This window comes from Mesoplodon mirus (genome assembly GCF_964341445.2).
Source record: "Mesoplodon mirus genome assembly, chromosome: 4".
Classification (NCBI taxonomy): Eukaryota; Metazoa; Chordata; class Mammalia; order Artiodactyla; family Ziphiidae; genus Mesoplodon; species Mesoplodon mirus.
The window spans coordinates 88,906,728-88,926,726 of NC_138979.1; positions in this window are offsets into that span (position 1 = coordinate 88,906,728).

A 19,999-nucleotide genomic window follows, 5' to 3' on the forward strand; every position below is an offset into this window, starting at 1 on the left:
AGCCTTGAGGCCGCCACTATCGACCTTTCAAATGGGGAAAAGACTGCCCTCTGCCAGGCTTCTCAATTACCAACTGGATCACCCAGCACATACACCTATCTTCTCTGACCATCCAAGGGAGACCCGTGGAACACAGTTCGGCCTTCTGCGATGAAACTTTTGGATGCAGTGTGTGCTGCATGTGGTGAACGGCACAAACCCCGAACTGCCCTCAGCAGGCCTACCTGGGTGACTTCGGATGTTCCCAATGCCTAGCAATGCTCGGGGTTACTCTCTGCATTACTTCGGGCTGGACCTAAAGTCCAGTTTCCGCATCACCTAGAGAGACGTCGAGCAGGAGTCCCCAAACCGAATTGGAGCCCCGGTGGTTTCTTTCAGGGCCGCTTAGTTTTCCTCAACGTGGCAGACCCGCAGGGAACGAAACCCTGCCAAGAACCGCGTTCCTGGGGCTGTTTCAAAGCTGTGGGACGCTCGCCTCAGAGAACACCTTAGTTCCCGGCCCTTCCAACTGCATAGGGAGGGATGTGCCCAGAGCTGTGTATCCCTTGCTTGTGCTCAGAAGGCTTTGGGTACGCCGTGTACTTCCTGGGAAAGAAGTGCCCACGTGAGAGTCTTGAGCGCTGTGAGGCATACTAAAGCTAAAGCCGTCCACTGACTAAGACCTCCTGGAAACCGGGGCGCCCCTATCTCTGGGAATGGGAAAATGTGCACCTTACCTCGAGACTAGAGGTCACATTTAGTGGGCACCTTAGCTACAGTATGCTCCTGGGGGTGAGCTCCCCGGAAGGAATCGCAAGCACCTGGTTTCTTTTGGAAAAACTCACCGCTCCTCAGAGGAATCTGTGGAGTGAATAGTAGCAGGCGGCTTGGAAGCTGCAACGAAGTGGCTTTCCAAAGGGGGAAAGTCGGGCTTCTCCCACATCCTCCCAGTGCCAACTTGAGCCCACGACGCATTTGCCAGCACTCGCTGACTGACACCTGGAGACTTTCAGCAACCCTGGGCCTTTCTAGGATCCCACTTCGTTGGACGGGTGGTGTTCTGCGTGCCACGAGGAGCAGCACCCGCTTAATGACTTAGTCAGGCCGAGGGGACCTTGCCTCGTCCAAATGCCTCAGAGTCGTACCGGCTTTTCTGTACTTTCTGTCAGGCTGCACCTGCAGTGTACCTTGCGTCACAATAGTGAGATGACAGGTTAAGGGTTGCCAGGATGCACTTTAGGCTCAGGGATTCTCTCAGTGCCGTTCGGAGGGCCTCCACAGAGGGAGAGCCACGCTGAATGTAATACTGGCCAAAACTTTGTCCCGGGGCTGCCTTACAGCTGTAGACATCAAGCTCTGCAAGCGAGAAGCAGTTCACTGCCCTTCGCTCTGCGTAGCAAGAGCTGACCCCAGCAGTCTGTCCTGTGTTGTGTGGCTCGGAAAACAAAACGGGGACTCCCAGCGCACATGCTCTCCCTCAGAAGGAATTCACACGCGACTCTCTTAGGCCTACGCAAAGCCGCAGAGGAGTTAAAGCACTCTATGGAGTCAGGGTTCATGGAGGTGGCTGCCCACCCAACTTGGCTGATAGGAAGCGCTCGCGCTTCCCTTGAGGCTAGGGGTCACTTTGACTTCACACTTTAGCTAGGGCAAGCGTGGGATGAGCTCCCAGCAAGGCACTGGAGACCACCTGGATTCGTAGGAGAAAACTCACTGTCTTCACTGAGGCACTCCTGGAGGTGACTAGAAGACGGGTAAGGGCAGTGTCTTTCAGTCAGCCTTGAGGCCGCCACTATCGACCTTTCAAATGGGGAAAAGACTGCCCTCTGCCAGGCTTCTCAATTACCAACTGGATCACCCAGCACATACACCTATCTTCTCTGACCATCCAAGGGAGACCCGTGGAACACAGTTCGGCCTTCTGCGATGAAACTTTTGGATGCAGTGTGTGCTGCATGTGGTGAACGGCACAAACCCCGAACTGCCCTCAGCAGGCCTACCTGGGTGACTTCGGATGTTCCCAATGCCTAGCAATGCTCGGGGTTACTCTCTGCATTACTTCGGGCTGGACCTAAAGTCCAGTTTCCGCATCACCTAGAGAGACGTCGAGCAGGAGTCCCCAAACCGAATTGGAGCCCCGGTGGTTTCTTTCAGGGCCGCTTAGTTTTCCTCAACGTGGCAGACCCGCAGGGAACGAAACCCTGCCAAGAACCGCGTTCCTGGGGCTGTTTCAAAGCTGTGGGACGCTCGCCTCAGAGAACACCTTAGTTCCCGGCCCTTCCAACTGCATAGGGAGGGATGTGCCCAGAGCTGTGTATCCCTTGCTTGTGCTCAGAAGGCTTTGGGTACGCCGTGTACTTCCTGGGAAAGAAGTGCCCACGTGAGAGTCTTGAGCGCTGTGAGGCATACTAAAGCTAAAGCCGTCCACTGACTAAGACCTCCTGGAAACCGGGGCGCCCCTATCTCTGGGAATGGGAAAATGTGCACCTTACCTCGAGACTAGAGGTCACATTTAGTGGGCACCTTAGCTACAGTATGCTCCTGGGGGTGAGCTCCCCGGAAGGAATCGCAAGCACCTGGTTTCTTTTGGAAAAACTCACCGCTCCTCAGAGGAATCTGTGGAGTGAATAGTAGCAGGCGGCTTGGAAGCTGCAACGAAGTGGCTTTCCAAAGGGGGAAAGTCGGGCTTCTCCCACATCCTCCCAGTGCCAACTTGAGCCCACGACGCATTTGCCAGCACTCGCTGACTGACACCTGGAGACTTTCAGCAACCCTGGGCCTTTCTAGGATCCCACTTCGTTGGACGGGGGGTGTTCTGCGTGCCACGAGGAGCAGCACCCGCTTAATGACTTAGTCAGGCCGAGGGGACCTTGCCTCGTCCAAATGCCTCAGAGTCGTACCGGCTTTTCTGTACTTTCTGTCAGGCTGCACCTGCAGTGTACCTTGCGTCACAATAGTGAGATGACAGGTTAAGGGTTGCCAGGATGCACTTTAGGCTCAGGGATTCTCTCAGTGCCGTTCGGAGGGCCTCCACAGAGGGAGAGCCACGCTGAATGTAATACTGGCCAAAACTTTGTCCCGGGGCTGCCTTACAGCTGTAGACATCAAGCTCTGCAAGCGAGAAGCAGTTCACTGCCCTTCGCTCTGCGTAGCAAGAGCTGACCCCAGCAGTCTGTCCTGTGTTGTGTGGCTCGGAAAACAAAACGGGGACTCCCAGCGCACATGCTCTCCCTCAGAAGGAATTCACACGCGACTCTCTTAGGCCTACGCAAAGCCGCAGAGGAGTTAAAGCACTCTATGGCGTCAGGGTTCATGGAGGTGGCTGCCCACCCAACTTGGCTGATAGGAAGCGCTCGCGCTTCCCTTGAGGCTAGGGGTCACTTTGACTTCACACTTTAGCTAGGGCAAGCGTGGGATGAGCTCCCAGCAAGGCACTGGAGACCACCTGGATTCGTAGGAGAAAACTCACTGTCTTCACTGAGGCACTCCTGGAGGTGACTAGAAGACGGGTAAGGGCAGTGTCTTTCAGTCAGCCTTGAGGCCGCCACTATCGACCTTTCAAATGGGGAAAAGACTGCCCTCTGCCAGGCTTCTCAATTACCAACTGGATCACCCAGCACATACACCTATCTTCTCTGACCATCCAAGGGAGACCCGTGGAACACAGTTCGGCCTTCTGCGATGAAACTTTTGGATGCAGTGTGTGCTGCATGTGGTGAACGGCACAAACCCCGAACTGCCCTCAGCAGGCCTACCTGGGTGACTTCGGATGTTCCCAATGCCTAGCAATGCTCGGGGTTACTCTCTGCATTACTTCGGGCTGGACCTAAAGTCCAGTTTCCGCATCACCTAGAGAGACGTCGAGCAGGAGTCCCCAAACCGAATTGGAGCCCCGGTGGTTTCTTTCAGGGCCGCTTAGTTTTCCTCAACGTGGCAGACCCGCAGGGAACGAAACCCTGCCAAGAACCGCGTTCCTGGGGCTGTTTCAAAGCTGTGGGACGCTCGCCTCAGAGAACACCTTAGTTCCCGGCCCTTCCAACTGCATAGGGAGGGATGTGCCCAGAGCTGTGTATCCCTTGCTTGTGCTCAGAAGGCTTTGGGTACGCCGTGTACTTCCTGGGAAAGAAGTGCCCACGTGAGAGTCTTGAGCGCTGTGAGGCATACTAAAGCTAAAGCCGTCCACTGACTAAGACCTCCTGGAAACCGGGGCGCCCCTATCTCTGGGAATGGGAAAATGTGCACCTTACCTCGAGACTAGAGGTCACATTTAGTGGGCACCTTAGCTACAGTATGCTCCTGGGGGTGAGCTCCCCGGAAGGAATCGCAAGCACCTGGTTTCTTTTGGAAAAACTCACCGCTCCTCAGAGGAATCTGTGGAGTGAATAGTAGCAGGCGGCTTGGAAGCTGCAACGAAGTGGCTTTCCAAAGGGGGAAAGTCGGGCTTCTCCCACATCCTCCCAGTGCCAACTTGAGCCCACGACGCATTTGCCAGCACTCGCTGACTGACACCTGGAGACTTTCAGCAACCCTGGGCCTTTCTAGGATCCCACTTCGTTGGACGGGGGGTGTTCTGCGTGCCACGAGGAGCAGCACCCGCTTAATGACTTAGTCAGGCCGAGGGGACCTTGCCTCGTCCAAATGCCTCAGAGTCGTACCGGCTTTTCTGTACTTTCTGTCAGGCTGCACCTGCAGTGTACCTTGCGTCACAATAGTGAGATGACAGGTTAAGGGTTGCCAGGATGCACTTTAGGCTCAGGGATTCTCTCAGTGCCGTTCGGAGGGCCTCCACAGAGGGAGAGCCACGCTGAATGTAATACTGGCCAAAACTTTGCCCCGGGGCTGCCTTACAGCTGTAGACATCAAGCTCTGCAAGCGAGAAGCAGTTCACTGCCCTTCGCTCTGCGTAGCAAGAGCTGACCCCAGCAGTCTGTCCTGTGTTGTGTGGCTCGGAAAACAAAACGGGGACTCCCAGCGCACATGCTCTCCCTCAGAAGGAATTCACACGCGACTCTCTTAGGCCTACGCAAAGCCGCAGAGGAGTTAAAGCACTCTATGGAGTCAGGGTTCATGGAGGTGGCTGCCCACCCAACTTGGCTGATAGGAAGCGCTCGCGCTTCCCTTGAGGCTAGGGGTCACTTTGACTTCACACTTTAGCTAGGGCAAGCGTGGGATGAGCTCCCAGCAAGGCACTGGAGACCACCTGGATTCGTAGGAGAAAACTCACTGTCTTCACTGAGGCACTCCTGGAGGTGACTAGAAGACGGGTAAGGGCAGTGTCTTTCAGTCAGCCTTGAGGCCGCCACTATCGACCTTTCAAATGGGGAAAAGACTGCCCTCTGCCAGGCTTCTCAATTACCAACTGGATCACCCAGCACATACACCTATCTTCTCTGACCATCCAAGGGAGACCCGTGGAACACAGTTCGGCCTTCTGCGATGAAACTTTTGGATGCAGTGTGTGCTGCATGTGGTGAACGGCACAAACCCCGAACTGCCCTCAGCAGGCCTACCTGGGTGACTTCGGATGTTCCCAATGCCTAGCAATGCTCGGGGTTACTCTCTGCATTACTTCGGGCTGGACCTAAAGTCCAGTTTCCGCATCACCTAGAGAGACGTCGAGCAGGAGTCCCCAAACCGAATTGGAGCCCCGGTGGTTTCTTTCAGGGCCGCTTAGTTTTCCTCAACGTGGCAGACCCGCAGGGAACGAAACCCTGCCAAGAACCGCGTTCCTGGGGCTGTTTCAAAGCTGTGGGACGCTCGCCTCAGAGAACACCTTAGTTCCCGGCCCTTCCAACTGCATAGGGAGGGATGTGCCCAGAGCTGTGTATCCCTTGCTTGTGCTCAGAAGGCTTTGGGTACGCCGTGTACTTCCTGGGAAAGAAGTGCCCACGTGAGAGTCTTGAGCGCTGTGAGGCATACTAAAGCTAAAGCCGTCCACTGACTAAGACCTCCTGGAAACCGGGGCGCCCCTATCTCTGGGAATGGGAAAATGTGCACCTTACCTCGAGACTAGAGGTCACATTTAGTGGGCACCTTAGCTACAGTATGCTCCTGGGGGTGAGCTCCCCGGAAGGAATCGCAAGCACCTGGTTTCTTTTGGAAAAACTCACTGCTCCTCAGAGGAATCTGTGGAGTGAATAGTAGCAGGCGGCTTGGAAGCTGCAACGAAGTGGCTTTCCAAAGGGGGAAAGTCGGGCTTCTCCCACATCCTCCCAGTGCCAACTTGAGCCCACGACGCATTTGCCAGCACTCGCTGACTGACACCTGGAGACTTTCAGCAACCCTGGGCCTTTCTAGGATCCCACTTCGTTGGACGGGGGGTGTTCTGCGTGCCACGAGGAGCAGCACCCGCTTAATGACTTAGTCAGGCCGAGGGGACCTTGCCTCGTCCAAATGCCTCAGAGTCGTACCGGCTTTTCTGTACTTTCTGTCAGGCTGCACCTGCAGTGTACCTTGCGTCACAATAGTGAGATGACAGGTTAAGGGTTGCCAGGATGCACTTTAGGCTCAGGGATTCTCTCAGTGCCGTTCGGAGGGCCTCCACAGAGGGAGAGCCACGCTGAATGTAATACTGGCCAAAACTTTGTCCCGGGGCTGCCTTACAGCTGTAGACATCAAGCTCTGCAAGCGAGAAGCAGTTCACTGCCCTTCGCTCTGCGTAGCAAGAGCTGACCCCAGCAGTCTGTCCTGTGTTGTGTGGCTCGGAAAACAAAACGGGGACTCCCAGCGCACATGCTCTCCCTCAGAAGGAATTCACACGCGACTCTCTTAGGCCTACGCAAAGCCGCAGAGGAGTTAAAGCACTCTATGGCGTCAGGGTTCATGGAGGTGGCTGCCCACCCAACTTGGCTGATAGGAAGCGCTCGCGCTTCCCTTGAGGCTAGGGGTCACTTTGACTTCACACTTTAGCTAGGGCAAGCGTGGGATGAGCTCCCAGCAAGGCACTGGAGACCACCTGGATTCGTAGGAGAAAACTCACTGTCTTCACTGAGGCACTCCTGGAGGTGACTAGAAGACGGGTAAGGGCAGTGTCTTTCAGTCAGCCTTGAGGCCGCCACTATCGACCTTTCAAATGGGGAAAAGACTGCCCTCTGCCAGGCTTCTCAATTACCAACTGGATCACCCAGCACATACACCTATCTTCTCTGACCATCCAAGGGAGACCCGTGGAACACAGTTCGGCCTTCTGCGATGAAACTTTTGGATGCAGTGTGTGCTGCATGTGGTGAACGGCACAAACCCCGAACTGCCCTCAGCAGGCCTACCTGGGTGACTTCGGATGTTCCCAATGCCTAGCAATGCTCGGGGTTACTCTCTGCATTACTTCGGGCTGGACCTAAAGTCCAGTTTCCGCATCACCTAGAGAGACGTCGAGCAGGAGTCCCCAAACCGAATTGGAGCCCCGGTGGTTTCTTTCAGGGCCGCTTAGTTTTCCTCAACGTGGCAGACCCGCAGGGAACGAAACCCTGCCAAGAACCGCGTTCCTGGGGCTGTTTCAAAGCTGTGGGACGCTCGCCTCAGAGAACACCTTAGTTCCCGGCCCTTCCAACTGCATAGGGAGGGATGTGCCCAGAGCTGTGTATCCCTTGCTTGTGCTCAGAAGGCTTTGGGTACGCCGTGTACTTCCTGGGAAAGAAGTGCCCACGTGAGAGTCTTGAGCGCTGTGAGGCATACTAAAGCTAAAGCCGTCCACTGACTAAGACCTCCTGGAAACCGGGGCGCCCCTATCTCTGGGAATGGGAAAATGTGCACCTTACCTCGAGACTAGAGGTCACATTTAGTGGGCACCTTAGCTACCGTATGCTCCTGGGGGTGAGCTCCCCGGAAGGAATCGCAAGCACCTGGTTTCTTTTGGAAAAACTCACCGCTCCTCAGAGGAATCTGTGGAGTGAATAGTAGCAGGCGGCTTGGAAGCTGCAACGAAGTGGCTTTCCAAAGGGGGAAAGTCGGGCTTCTCCCACATCCTCCCAGTGCCAACTTGAGCCCACGACGCATTTGCCAGCACTCGCTGACTGACACCTGGAGACTTTCAGCAACCCTGGGCCTTTCTAGGATCCCACTTCGTTGGACGGGGGGTGTTCTGCGTGCCACGAGGAGCAGCACCCGCTTAATGACTTAGTCAGGCCGAGGGGACCTTGCCTCGTCCAAATGCCTCAGAGTCGTACCGGCTTTTCTGTACTTTCTGTCAGGCTGCACCTGCAGTGTACCTTGCGTCACAATAGTGAGATGACAGGTTAAGGGTTGCCAGGATGCACTTTAGGCTCAGGGATTCTCTCAGTGCCGTTCGGAGGGCCTCCACAGAGGGAGAGCCACGCTGAATGTAATACTGGCCAAAACTTTGTCCCGGGGCTGCCTTACAGCTGTAGACATCAAGCTCTGCAAGCGAGAAGCAGTTCACTGCCCTTCGCTCTGCGTAGCAAGAGCTGACCCCAGCAGTCTGTCCTGTGTTGTGTGGCTCGGAAAACAAAACGGGGACTCCCAGCGCACATGCTCTCCCTCAGAAGGAATTCACACGCGACTCTCTTAGGCCTACGCAAAGCCGCAGAGGAGTTAAAGCACTCTATGGAGTCAGGGTTCATGGAGGTGGCTGCCCACCCAACTTGGCTGATAGGAAGCGCTCGCGCTTCCCTTGAGGCTAGGGGTCACTTTGACTTCACACTTTAGCTAGGGCAAGCGTGGGATGAGCTCCCAGCAAGGCACTGGAGACCACCTGGATTCGTAGGAGAAAACTCACTGTCTTCACTGAGGCACTCCTGGAGGTGACTAGAAGACGGGTAAGGGCAGTGTCTTTCAGTCAGCCTTGAGGCCGCCACTATCGACCTTTCAAATGGGGAAAAGACTGCCCTCTGCCAGGCTTCTCAATTACCAACTGGATCACCCAGCACATACACCTATCTTCTCTGACCATCCAAGGGAGACCCGTGGAACACAGTTCGGCCTTCTGCGATGAAACTTTTGGATGCAGTGTGTGCTGCATGTGGTGAACGGCACAAACCCCGAACTGCCCTCAGCAGGCCTACCTGGGTGACTTCGGATGTTCCCAATGCCTAGCAATGCTCGGGGTTACTCTCTGCATTACTTCGGGCTGGACCTAAAGTCCAGTTTCCGCATCACCTAGAGAGACGTCGAGCAGGAGTCCCCAAACCGAATTGGAGCCCCGGTGGTTTCTTTCAGGGCCGCTTAGTTTTCCTCAACGTGGCAGACCCGCAGGGAACGAAACCCTGCCAAGAACCGCGTTCCTGGGGCTGTTTCAAAGCTGTGGGACGCTCGCCTCAGAGAACACCTTAGTTCCCGGCCCTTCCAACTGCATAGGGAGGGATGTGCCCAGAGCTGTGTATCCCTTGCTTGTGCTCAGAAGGCTTTGGGTACGCCGTGTACTTCCTGGGAAAGAAGTGCCCACGTGAGAGTCTTGAGCGCTGTGAGGCATACTAAAGCTAAAGCCGTCCACTGACTAAGACCTCCTGGAAACCGGGGCGCCCCTATCTCTGGGAATGGGAAAATGTGCACCTTACCTCGAGACTAGAGGTCACATTTAGTGGGCACCTTAGCTACAGTATGCTCCTGGGGGTGAGCTCCCCGGAAGGAATCGCAAGCACCTGGTTTCTTTTGGAAAAACTCACCGCTCCTCAGAGGAATCTGTGGAGTGAATAGTAGCAGGCGGCTTGGAAGCTGCAACGAAGTGGCTTTCCAAAGGGGGAAAGTCGGGCTTCTCCCACATCCTCCCAGTGCCAACTTGAGCCCACGACGCATTTGCCAGCACTCGCTGACTGACACCTGGAGACTTTCAGCAACCCTGGGCCTTTCTAGGATCCCACTTCGTTGGACGGGGGGTGTTCTGCGTGCCACGAGGAGCAGCACCCGCTTAATGACTTAGTCAGGCCGAGGGGACCTTGCCTCGTCCAAATGCCTCAGAGTCGTACCGGCTTTTCTGTACTTTCTGTCAGGCTGCACCTGCAGTGTACCTTGCGTCACAATAGTGAGATGACAGGTTAAGGGTTGCCAGGATGCACTTTAGGCTCAGGGATTCTCTCAGTGCCGTTCGGAGGGCCTCCACAGAGGGAGAGCCACGCTGAATGTAATACTGGCCAAAACTTTGTCCCGGGGCTGCCTTACAGCTGTAGACATCAAGCTCTGCAAGCGAGAAGCAGTTCACTGCCCTTCGCTCTGCGTAGCAAGAGCTGACCCCAGCAGTCTGTCCTGTGTTGTGTGGCTCGGAAAACAAAACGGGGACTCCCAGCGCACATGCTCTCCCTCAGAAGGAATTCACACGCGACTCTCTTAGGCCTACGCAAAGCCGCAGAGGAGTTAAAGCACTCTATGGCGTCAGGGTTCATGGAGGTGGCTGCCCACCCAACTTGGCTGATAGGAAGCGCTCGCGCTTCCCTTGAGGCTAGGGGTCACTTTGACTTCACACTTTAGCTAGGGCAAGCGTGGGATGAGCTCCCAGCAAGGCACTGGAGACCACCTGGATTCGTAGGAGAAAACTCACTGTCTTCACTGAGGCACTCCTGGAGGTGACTAGAAGACGGGTAAGGGCAGTGTCTTTCAGTCAGCCTTGAGGCCGCCACTATCGACCTTTCAAATGGGGAAAAGACTGCCCTCTGCCAGGCTTCTCAATTACCAACTGGATCACCCAGCACATACACCTATCTTCTCTGACCATCCAAGGGAGACCCGTGGAACACAGTTCGGCCTTCTGCGATGAAACTTTTGGATGCAGTGTGTGCTGCATGTGGTGAACGGCACAAACCCCGAACTGCCCTCAGCAGGCCTACCTGGGTGACTTCGGATGTTCCCAATGCCTAGCAATGCTCGGGGTTACTCTCTGCATTACTTCGGGCTGGACCTAAAGTCCAGTTTCCGCATCACCTAGAGAGACGTCGAGCAGGAGTCCCCAAACCGAATTGGAGCCCCGGTGGTTTCTTTCAGGGCCGCTTAGTTTTCCTCAACGTGGCAGACCCGCAGGGAACGAAACCCTGCCAAGAACCGCGTTCCTGGGGCTGTTTCAAAGCTGTGGGACGCTCGCCTCAGAGAACACCTTAGTTCCCGGCCCTTCCAACTGCATAGGGAGGGATGTGCCCAGAGCTGTGTATCCCTTGCTTGTGCTCAGAAGGCTTTGGGTACGCCGTGTACTTCCTTGGAAAGAAGTGCCCACGTGAGAGTCTTGAGCGCTGTGAGGCATACTAAAGCTAAAGCCGTCCACTGACTAAGACCTCCTGGAAACCGGGGCGCCCCTATCTCTGGGAATGGGAAAATGTGCACCTTACCTCGAGACTAGAGGTCACATTTAGTGGGCACCTTAGCTACAGTATGCTCCTGGGGGTGAGCTCCCCGGAAGGAATCGCAAGCACCTGGTTTCTTTTGGAAAAACTCACCGCTCCTCAGAGGAATCTGTGGAGTGAATAGTAGCAGGCGGCTTGGAAGCTGCAACGAAGTGGCTTTCCAAAGGGGGAAAGTCGGGCTTCTCCCACATCCTCCCAGTGCCAACTTGAGCCCACGACGCATTTGCCAGCACTCGCTGACTGACACCTGGAGACTTTCAGCAACCCTGGGCCTTTCTAGGATCCCACTTCGTTGGACGGGGGGTGTTCTGCGTGCCACGAGGAGCAGCACCCGCTTAATGACTTAGTCAGGCCGAGGGGACCTTGCCTCGTCCAAATGCCTCAGAGTCGTACCGGCTTTTCTGTACTTTCTGTCAGGCTGCACCTGCAGTGTACCTTGCGTCACAATAGTGAGATGACAGGTTAAGGGTTGCCAGGATGCACTTTAGGCTCAGGGATTCTCTCAGTGCCGTTCGGAGGGCCTCCACAGAGGGAGAGCCACGCTGAATGTAATACTGGCCAAAACTTTGTCCCGGGGCTGCCTTACAGCTGTAGACATCAAGCTCTGCAAGCGAGAAGCAGTTCACTGCCCTTCGCTCTGCGTAGCAAGAGCTGACCCCAGCAGTCTGTCCTGTGTTGTGTGGCTCGGAAAACAAAACGGGGACTCCCAGCGCACATGCTCTCCCTCAGAAGGAATTCACACGCGACTCTCTTAGGCCTACGCAAAGCCGCAGAGGAGTTAAAGCACTCTATGGAGTCAGGGTTCATGGAGGTGGCTGCCCACCCAACTTGGCTGATAGGAAGCGCTCGCGCTTCCCTTGAGGCTAGGGGTCACTTTGACTTCACACTTTAGCTAGGGCAAGCGTGGGATGAGCTCCCAGCAAGGCACTGGAGACCACCTGGATTCGTAGGAGAAAACTCACTGTCTTCACTGAGGCACTCCTGGAGGTGACTAGAAGACGGGTAAGGGCAGTGTCTTTCAGTCAGCCTTGAGGCCGCCACTATCGACCTTTCAAATGGGGAAAAGACTGCCCTCTGCCAGGCTTCTCAATTACCAACTGGATCACCCAGCACATACACCTATCTTCTCTGACCATCCAAGGGAGACCCGTGGAACACAGTTCGGCCTTCTGCGATGAAACTTTTGGATGCAGTGTGTGCTGCATGTGGTGAACGGCACAAACCCCGAACTGCCCTCAGCAGGCCTACCTGGGTGACTTCGGATGTTCCCAATGCCTAGCAATGCTCGGGGTTACTCTCTGCATTACTTCGGGCTGGACCTAAAGTCCAGTTTCCGCATCACCTAGAGAGACGTCGAGCAGGAGTCCCCAAACCGAATTGGAGCCCCGGTGGTTTCTTTCAGGGCCGCTTAGTTTTCCTCAACGTGGCAGACCCGCAGGGAACGAAACCCTGCCAAGAACCGCGTTCCTGGGGCTGTTTCAAAGCTGTGGGACGCTCGCCTCAGAGAACACCTTAGTTCCCGGCCCTTCCAACTGCATAGGGAGGGATGTGCCCAGAGCTGTGTATCCCTTGCTTGTGCTCAGAAGGCTTTGGGTACGCCGTGTACTTCCTGGGAAAGAAGTGCCCACGTGAGAGTCTTGAGCGCTGTGAGGCATACTAAAGCTAAAGCCGTCCACTGACTAAGACCTCCTGGAAACCGGGGCGCCCCTATCTCTGGGAATGGGAAAATGTGCACCTTACCTCGAGACTAGAGGTCACATTTAGTGGGCACCTTAGCTACAGTATGCTCCTGGGGGTGAGCTCCCCGGAAGGAATCGCAAGCACCTGGTTTCTTTTGGAAAAAGTCACCGCTCCTCAGAGGAATCTGTGGAGTGAATAGTAGCAGGCGGCTTGGAAGCTGCAACGAAGTGGCTTTCCAAAGGGGGAAAGTCGGGCTTCTCCCACATCCTCCCAGTGCCAACTTGAGCCCACGACGCATTTGCCAGCACTCGCTGACTGACACCTGGAGACTTTCAGCAACCCTGGGCCTTTCTAGGATCCCACTTCGTTGGACGGGGGGTGTTCTGCGTGCCACGAGGAGCAGCACCCGCTTAATGACTTAGTCAGGCCGAGGGGACCTTGCCTCGTCCAAATGCCTCAGAGTCGTACCGGCTTTTCTGTACTTTCTGTCAGGCTGCACCTGCAGTGTACCTTGCGTCACAATAGTGAGATGACAGGTTAAGGGTTGCCAGGATGCACTTTAGGCTCAGGGATTCTCTCAGTGCCGTTCGGAGGGCCTCCACAGAGGGAGAGCCACGCTGAATGTAATACTGGCCAAAACTTTGTCCCGGGGCTGCCTTACAGCTGTAGACATCAAGCTCTGCAAGCGAGAAGCAGTTCACTGCCCTTCGCTCTGCGTAGCAAGAGCTGACCCCAGCAGTCTGTCCTGTGTTGTGTGGCTCGGAAAACAAAACGGGGACTCCCAGCGCACATGCTCTCCCTCAGAAGGAATTCACACGCGACTCTCTTAGGCCTACGCAAAGCCGCAGAGGAGTTAAAGCACTCTATGGAGTCAGGGTTCATGGAGGTGGCTGCCCACCCAACTTGGCTGATAGGAAGCGCTCGCGCTTCCCTTGAGGCTAGGGGTCACTTTGACTTCACACTTTAGCTAGGGCAAGCGTGGGATGAGCTCCCAGCAAGGCACTGGAGACCACCTGGATTCGTAGGAGAAAACTCACTGTCTTCACTGAGGCACTCCTGGAGGTGACTAGAAGACGGGTAAGGGCAGTGTCTTTCAGTCAGCCTTGAGGCCGCCACTATCGACCTTTCAAATGGGGAAAAGACTGCCCTCTGCCAGGCTTCTCAATTACCAACTGGATCACCCAGCACATACACCTATCTTCTCTGACCATCCAAGGGAGACCCGTGGAACACAGTTCGGCCTTCTGCGATGAAACTTTTGGATGCAGTGTGTGCTGCATGTGGTGAACGGCACAAACCCCGAACTGCCCTCAGCAGGCCTACCTGGGTGACTTCGGATGTTCCCAATGCCTAGCAATGCTCGGGGTTACTCTCTGCATTACTTCGGGCTGGACCTAAAGTCCAGTTTCCGCATCACCTAGAGAGACGTCGAGCAGGAGTCCCCAAACCGAATTGGAGCCCCGGTGGTTTCTTTCAGGGCCGCTTAGTTTTCCTCAACGTGGCAGACCCGCAGGGAACGAAACCCTGCCAAGAACCGCGTTCCTGGGGCTGTTTCAAAGCTGTGGGACGCTCGCCTCAGAGAACACCTTAGTTCCCGGCCCTTCCAACTGCATAGGGAGGGATGTGCCCAGAGCTGTGTATCCCTTGCTTGTGCTCAGAAGGCTTTGGGTACGCCGTGTACTTCCTGGGAAAGAAGTGCCCACGTGAGAGTCTTGAGCGCTGTGAGGCATACTAAAGCTAAAGCCGTCCACTGACTAAGACCTCCTGGAAACCGGGGCGCCCCTATCTCTGGGAATGGGAAAATGTGCACCTTACCTCGAGACTAGAGGTCACATTTAGTGGGCACCTTAGCTACAGTATGCTCCTGGGGGTGAGCTCCCCGGAAGGAATCGCAAGCACCTGGTTTCTTTTGGAAAAACTCACCGCTCCTCAGAGGAATCTGTGGAGTGAATAGTAGCAGGCGGCTTGGAAGCTGCAACGAAGTGGCTTTCCAAAGGGGGAAAGTCGGGCTTCTCCCACATCCTCCCAGTGCCAACTTGAGCCCACGACGCATTTGCCAGCACTCGCTGACTGACACCTGGAGACTTTCAGCAACCCTGGGCCTTTCTAGGATCCCACTTCGTTGGACGGGGGGTGTTCTGCGTGCCACGAGGAGCAGCACCCGCTTAATGACTTAGTCAGGCCGAGGGGACCTTGCCTCGTCCAAATGCCTCAGAGTCGTACCGGCTTTTCTGTACTTTCTGTCAGGCTGCACCTGCAGTGTACCTTGCGTCACAATAGTGAGATGACAGGTTAAGGGTTGCCAGGATGCACTTTAGGCTCAGGGATTCTCTCAGTGCCGTTCGGAGGGCCTCCACAGAGGGAGAGCCACGCTGAATGTAATACTGGCCAAAACTTTGTCCCGGGGCTGCCTTACAGCTGTAGACATCAAGCTCTGCAAGCGAGAAGCAGTTCACTGCCCTTCGCTCTGCGTAGCAAGAGCTGACCCCAGCAGTCTGTCCTGTGTTGTGTGGCTCGGAAAACAAAACGGGGACTCCCAGCGCACATGCTCTCCCTCAGAAGGAATTCACACGCGACTCTCTTAGGCCTACGCAAAGCCGCAGAGGAGTTAAAGCACTCTATGGAGTCAGGGTTCATGGAGGTGGCTGCCCACCCAACTTGGCTGATAGGAAGCGCTCGCGCTTCCCTTGAGGCTAGGGGTCACTTTGACTTCACACTTTAGCTAGGGCAAGCGTGGGATGAGCTCCCAGCAAGGCACTGGAGACCACCTGGATTCGTAGGAGAAAACTCACTGTCTTCACTGAGGCACTCCTGGAGGTGACTAGAAGACGGGTAAGGGCAGTGTCTTTCAGTCAGCCTTGAGGCCGCCACTATCGACCTTTCAAATGGGGAAAAGACTGCCCTCTGCCAGGCTTCTCAATTACCAACTGGATCACCCAGCACATACACCTATCTTCTCTGACCATCCAAGGGAGACCCGTGGAACACAGTTCGGCCTTCTGCGATGAAACTTTTGGATGCAGTGTGTGCTGCATGTGGTGAACGGCACAAACCCCGAACTGCCCTCAGCAGGCCTACCTGGGTGACTTCGGATGTTCCCAATGCCTAGCAATGCTCGGGGTTACTCTCTGCATTACTTCGGGCTGGACCTAAAGTCCAGTTTCCGCATCACCTAGAGAGACGTCGAGCAGGAGTCCCCAAACCGAATTGGAGCCCCGGTGGTTTCTTTCAGGGCCGCTTAGTTTTCCTCAACGTGGCAGACCCGCAGGGAACGAAACCCTGCCAAGAACCGCGTTCCTGGGGCTGTTTCAAAGCTGTGGGACGCTCGCCTCAGAGAACACCTTAGTTCCCGGCCCTTCCAACTGCATAGGGAGGGATGTGCCCAGAGCTGTGTATCCCTTGCTTGTGCTCAGAAGGCTTTGGGTACGCCGTGTACTTCCTGGGAAAGAAGTGCCCACGTGAGAGTCTTGAGCGCTGTGAGGCATACTAAAGCTAAAGCCGTCCACTGACTAAGACCTCCTGGAAACCGGGGCGCCCCTATCTCTGGGAATGGGAAAATGTGCACCTTACCTCGAGACTAGAGGTCACATTTAGTGGGCACCTTAGCTACAGTATGCTCCTGGGGGTGAGCTCCCCGGAAGGAATCGCAAGCACCTGGTTTCTTTTGGAAAAACTCACCGCTCCTCAGAGGAATCTGTGGAGTGAATAGTAGCAGGCGGCTTGGAAGCTGCAACGAAGTGGCTTTCCAAAGGGGGAAAGTCGGGCTTCTCCCACATCCTCCCAGTGCCAACTTGAGCCCACGACGCATTTGCCAGCACTCGCTGACTGACACCTGGAGACTTTCAGCAACCCTGGGCCTTTCTAGGATCCCACTTCGTTGGACGGGGGGTGTTCTGCGTGCCACGAGGAGCAGCACCCGCTTAATGACTTAGTCAGGCCGAGGGGACCTTGCCTCGTCCAAATGCCTCAGAGTCGTACCGGCTTTTCTGTACTTTCTGTCAGGCTGCACCTGCAGTGTACCTTGCGTCACAATAGTGAGATGACAGGTTAAGGGTTGCCAGGATGCACTTTAGGCTCAGGGATTCTCTCAGTGCCGTTCGGAGGGCCTCCACAGAGGGAGAGCCACGCTGAATGTAATACTGGCCAAAACTTTGTCCCGGGGCTGCCTTACAGCTGTAGACATCAAGCTCTGCAAGCGAGAAGCAGTTCACTGCCCTTCGCTCTGCGTAGCAAGAGCTGACCCCAGCAGTCTGTCCTGTGTTGTGTGGCTCGGAAAACAAAACGGGGACTCCCAGCGCACATGCTCTCCCTCAGAAGGAATTCACACGCGACTCTCTTAGGCCTACGCAAAGCCGCAGAGGAGTTAAAGCACTCTATGGAGTCAGGGTTCATGGAGGTGGCTGCCCACCCAACTTGGCTGATAGGAAGCGCTCGCGCTTCCCTTGAGGCTAGGGGTCACTTTGACTTCACACTTTAGCTAGGGCAAGCGTGGGATGAGCTCCCAGCAAGGCACTGGAGACCACCTGGATTCGTAGGAGAAAACTCACTGTCTTCACTGAGGCACTCCTGGAGGTGACTAGAAGACGGGTAAGGGCAGTGTCTTTCAGTCAGCCTTGAGGCCGCCACTATCGACCTTTCAAATGGGGAAAAGACTGCCCTCTGCCAGGCTTCTCAATTACCAACTGGATCACCCAGCACATACACCTATCTTCTCTGACCATCCAAGGGAGACCCGTGGAACACAGTTCGGCCTTCTGCGATGAAACTTTTGGATGCAGTGTGTGCTGCATGTGGTGAACGGCACAAACCCCGAACTGCCCTCAGCAGGCCTACCTGGGTGACTTCGGATGTTCCCAATGCCTAGCAATGCTCGGGGTTACTCTCTGCATTACTTCGGGCTGGACCTAAAGTCCAGTTTCCGCATCACCTAGAGAGACGTCGAGCAGGAGTCCCCAAACCGAATTGGAGCCCCGGTGGTTTCTTTCAGGGCCGCTTAGTTTTCCTCAACGTGGCAGACCCGCAGGGAACGAAACCCTGCCAAGAACCGCGTTCCTGGGGCTGTTTCAAAGCTGTGGGACGCTCGCCTCAGAGAACACCTTAGTTCCCGGCCCTTCCAACTGCATAGGGAGGGATGTGCCCAGAGCTGTGTATCCCTTGCTTGTGCTCAGAAGGCTTTGGGTACGCCGTGTACTTCCTTGGAAAGAAGTGCCCACGTGAGAGTCTTGAGCGCTGTGAGGCATACTAAAGCTAAAGCCGTCCACTGACTAAGACCTCCTGGAAACCGGGGCGCCCCTATCTCTGGGAATGGGAAAATGTGCACCTTACCTCGAGACTAGAGGTCACATTTAGTGGGCACCTTAGCTACAGTATGCTCCTGGGGGTGAGCTCCCCGGAAGGAATCGCAAGCACCTGGTTTCTTTTGGAAAAACTCACCGCTCCTCAGAGGAATCTGTGGAGTGAATAGTAGCAGGCGGCTTGGAAGCTGCAACGAAGTGGCTTTCCAAAGGGGGAAAGTCGGGCTTCTCCCACATCCTCCCAGTGCCAACTTGAGCCCACGACGCATTTGCCAGCACTCGCTGACTGACACCTGGAGACTTTCAGCAACCCTGGGCCTTTCTAGGATCCCACTTCGTTGGACGGGGGGTGTTCTGCGTGCCACGAGGAGCAGCACCCGCTTAATGACTTAGTCAGGCCGAGGGGACCTTGCCTCGTCCAAATGCCTCAGAGTCGTACCGGCTTTTCTGTACTTTCTGTCAGGCTGCACCTGCAGTGTACCTTGCGTCACAATAGTGAGATGACAGGTTAAGGGTTGCCAGGATGCACTTTAGGCTCAGGGATTCTCTCAGTGCCGTTCGGAGGGCCTCCACAGAGGGAGAGCCACGCTGAATGTAATACTGGCCAAAACTTTGTCCCGGGGCTGCCTTACAGCTGTAGACATCAAGCTCTGCAAGCGAGAAGCAGTTCACTGCCCTTCGCTCTGCGTAGCAAGAGCTGACCCCAGCAGTCTGTCCTGTGTTGTGTGGCTCGGAAAACAAAACGGGGACTCCCAGCGCACATGCTCTCCCTCAGAAGGAATTCACACGCGACTCTCTTAGGCCTACGCAAAGCCGCAGAGGAGTTAAAGCACTCTATGGAGTCAGGGTTCATGGAGGTGGCTGCCCACCCAACTTGGCTGATAGGAAGCGCTCGCGCTTCCCTTGAGGCTAGGGGTCACTTTGACTTCACACTTTAGCTAGGGCAAGCGTGGGATGAGCTCCCAGCAAGGCACTGGAGACCACCTGCATTCGTAGGAGAAAACTCACTGTCTTCACTGAGGCACTCCTGGAGGTGACTAGAAGACGGGTAAGGGCAGTGTCTTTCAGTCAGCCTTGAGGCCGCCACTATCGACCTTTCAAATGGGGAAAAGACTGCCCTCTGCCAGGCTTCTCAATTACCAACTGGATCACCCAGCACATACACCTATCTTCTCTGACCATCCAAGGGAGACCCGTGGAACACAGTTCGGCCTTCTGCGATGAAACTTTTGGATGCAGTGTGTGCTGCATGTGGTGAACGGCACAAACCCCGAACTGCCCTCAGCAGGCCTACCTGGGTGACTTCGGATGTTCCCAATGCCTAGCAATGCTCGGGGTTACTCTCTGCATTACTTCGGGCTGGACCTAAAGTCCAGTTTCCGCATCACCTAGAGAGACGTCGAGCAGGAGTCCCCAAACCGAATTGGAGCCCCGGTGGTTTCTTTCAGGGCCGCTTAGTTTTCCTCAACGTGGCAGACCCGCAGGGAACGAAACCCTGCCAAGAACCGCGTTCCTGGGGCTGTTTCAAAGCTGTGGGACGCTCGCCTCAGAGAACACCTTAGTTCCCGGCCCTTCCAACTGCATAGGGAGGGATGTGCCCAGAGCTGTGTATCCCTTGCTTGTGCTCAGAAGGCTTTGGGTACGCCGTGTACTTCCTTGGAAAGAAGTGCCCACGTGAGAGTCTTGAGCGCTGTGAGGCATACTAAAGCTAAAGCCGTCCACTGACTAAGACCTCCTGGAAACCGGGGCGCCCCTATCTCTGGG